Source organism: Stegastes partitus, unplaced genomic scaffold (genome assembly GCF_000690725.1).
Source record: "Stegastes partitus isolate 25-593 unplaced genomic scaffold, Stegastes_partitus-1.0.2 Scaffold89, whole genome shotgun sequence".
NCBI classification, from domain to species: Eukaryota; Metazoa; Chordata; class Actinopteri; family Pomacentridae; genus Stegastes; species Stegastes partitus.
In genome coordinates, this window is record NW_007577820.1 from 686,053 (window position 1) to 689,447 (window position 3,395).

Genomic DNA, 3,395 nt, shown 5'->3' on the forward strand with positions numbered 1-3,395 from the left:
TGTCAAGCAGATACACTGAATTGATTTTAATAACTTGACAGTACTTGAAGAATGTGCTATCTTGGAAAATTGGATTGGGACTCTGCATTAGGAAATGCTAGATATAAAATGATTCTGAAAGCATAATGGGCAGATAAAACTTGATTGGAACATCCCAGCTTTGTATTGTTTGGTCTTGCTTTTCCTCTTTTTAGTACGTTTGGAAAGTTGATTTATATAAAATGTTAACAAACGACATTCATGAGTCACACGTCTACAGAATGAGTGACTGAAGTCAAACTTAAATGACAATAAAGCGACGGTTCGTCCAAAGGTCCTGACATGGCATGACATCACAGCAGGTCCCCAGAAAGACAGCAGGACCAGCCGACGTGTGCGAGGCGGGTGGTCTGTGCAGCAGAAATAATAAAAACAGAAGCACGTGGAGTCTCACGCTGAGCTGAACCCGAGGCTGGGAGGCGTGAAGCCATCACGTTTCCACCAGGGAACCCATCCCAGCTCTGTCTTCGTCGGTAAAATGGAACCAGTGATTTTTGTTCAAGATGTTTCTGTTTGGTTTTGTTCTGGTCTGGAGGAGCTCATGTGGTTCATAATCTGAGCCAATCAGTGGAAGTAAAGTCCCTTTACTCAGACATCACACAACCCGGTTTCATGTCTTCAGAAAGACATGGATCATCACACACGTATTCACAGTTTAGTTTTTCATTTTCACAAACAAATCTACGAAGTCAGAGCAGCGATGACAGAAACAGTGAAGCTGAGTGTTTAAAGTGTTTCAAGTTTTAAGGCTCGTAGTGAAAACTTGTTAAAGACATTTAAGTTCTAAAATCTAAAATTTATGATTTTCAATTATGATTATGAATAACTGTCCGTGACTTTGTACAAAACCTAAAAACATGTTTAAATTCTGTGAAGGGTGACAGTAGAACAGGGTCTACACAAATAAACATCTTGTTCACTTGAATTTTGTTCTTTAATTAAATCAATTTCATTATGATATTTAATGGTAGCCCAATCAAAGAAAAATCTAATTTGATCAAGTTTCTAATCTAGTTTTATTATTTTCTTGTATTTTTATGTTGCTTTCAATTAAATGTATTTTCTTAAGTATTTTTTTTGTACTTTTGTCTTTTAATTAATTTTACTTGAATGTGGTGTCTTTCTTTTTTTTTTTAATCATTTAATTTAATTTTATTATTTAATTTTCATATTTTGTCTTTTGAATTTAATTTGTTTAAATCATTCATTATTTTTTAAATCTCATTTATTTATTGTCTCATCAGTCTGTTCCTCAGAGCTTGTTCTTCCAGCTTCCCAAAACAAACTGTGGTCTTTTTCAAGTCATTTGCAGTTGCCTGACTAACAAAACTGTCAGCAGGTCATAGAACGCTGAAGAAATTAGAAATTACTAAAATTATTTGGAATAATGTAGAAGCTGCATTTTCTTTAAACAAAAAAAACCCCAAACTGACAATTTTGAGGGTACCAATAGTTTTAGATTTGTTAAAAACAAAACCCCCAAAACTAACAAAAACATAATTCATTAAAACCCATCCCCAACATTTCTGACGCTGTCTTTAGTTCATGTATTCTAATGTCATTTCCAGCCAGAAAAAAAACCTGTTGGTCAAATAAAAATGCACTTTAAATTGACATTGGGATGAATCATTGGGGTTTTAACTACATGTTGCTCTGTGAGAACATTCGTTGACCTTCCTGGACCTGGACCCGGTTCTAAAGTGTCCCTCCAGCCCTCAGCCTGGTCCTCAGAAAGATAGCCAAACCCTGGAAGATTAAAATGCCTCGCTGACATAATCCTCAGATTGAGCTCTTTGTTTTTGGTGTTGGCCGAACGCGGAGCTGTACCACACTGTGCCGGACCGCCGCGATGGCTGACGTCTGCTCCTCCGAGTCCAAAAACCTCCAACCTGCAGGAAAAACACTGTTAATTACTGCTGAGGCTGCTGCATGAACACAAACCCGATTCTGCAGGGAAACCTCTGGAAAATACAAAGACTAGAAAGCAAGAGGACGATGAACGCCGCTGAGCAAAACCTCAGTCATCCTCTGGTTCCTTCAGTTAATCAGGTCGTCTCACTGAAACCGACGGCTGAGAGCAGAAAACATCCAGGATCAGACAAACACACAAACTAAAGCTGATAGAGCTTTAAAAACCCAAAACATCAGATCATAAAGCTTCTGAAAGGAAACCGTTTGTAGTTTGCTGCACTGAAAGATGTGTTTTGCTTAATTTGTTCTCATTAATAAACTAATCCACTCAGTTTTTAGACAGTTTCAATGAAGATTTGAAGCATCTCAAAGTCAAATTTCTGACATTTTATTGCTGATCTGAAGGAGGCAGACTACAGTCCCTGCAGTAAAAAGATGACCTGGAACCAGTTCTGTAAATTCTGGTTTGACGTTAAAGCTTCTTCAGTCTGAAGCACTTCTAACCTGAATTTCTCCTGTTTGATTGCTGATATAAAGCTACAGGTTTAAATATAACTTTTTAAATAATAAATGAAGATTTAAAAGCAATTACAGCTTTTAAAAATGTCAGATAAAAAGGTTTTATTACCGTTAAGCAGAAACTTTAAGCTTTAAACGTGCAGTGTTCTACCAAAGTGGATTAAATAAAAATAAAACACATTTTTAGTTTAGTTCTGAGCAGTCCTTCAGTCTGAGGCATCTCTTACTTGAATTTCTGACATTTTATGGCTGATATGAAGCTTCACAGACTCACATTTCACTTCATTTTCTCATATAATTTTTGGGTTCTGTGTGTTTTGCAGATATGCAGTTATCAAGTCACTTTATCTCTGCACTGACAAATGGTTCAACCTGAAATGATCACATCTAACTGTAGCTTTAGTCGTTTTTAGGAGTTTCCACAGTCAGATCTTTCGTATTTCTTCTCGGTGCATCGCCACAGAGGTCCGAACTAACTGATCCTGATGTGACTGAAGTGTTGAGCTTTAATTTGACGGATTAAACCACAGTATTACACGACGTGTTTCCAAAGAGTCCCTGAGCTCACTGGACGGCTGAGCGATGAGCAGCTTCGTCCAGGTGTTTCCTCGTCGCTGCAGGACAACGTGAGCAGACGGTGGAAGGTCTGGATTCAGGTCCAAGTGTTGACGTTTGTGTTTCTGTTCATGAGAAGCAAAGAGGCTGAAAGACACAACAAAGCCACCAGAGAGACAGAGACACTTTAGGACAGTTTCTTAAAAAACAGAAATGAACTGATGAACTGAGCAACACAGAAAAAAACCAGAAGACCATGAAAACAGTGGATCACGAGTCGAGTCAAGTGGAGTGAAGAATGGTGGAACATCTTTCTACATCTGATGGTGGAACATCTTTCTACATCTGATGGTGGAACATCTTTCTACATC

At 37.9% G+C, this 3,395-nt stretch overlaps 1 protein-coding gene across 1 annotated transcript in view; it reads right to left on the minus strand.

Moving 5' to 3' along the window:
• The window catches only part of scfd1 (sec1 family domain containing 1), a 40,706-nt gene that overhangs the window by 5,785 nt on the left and 31,526 nt on the right, over positions 1 to 3,395 (minus strand). The gene's annotated exons all lie outside the window — the stretch shown is intronic.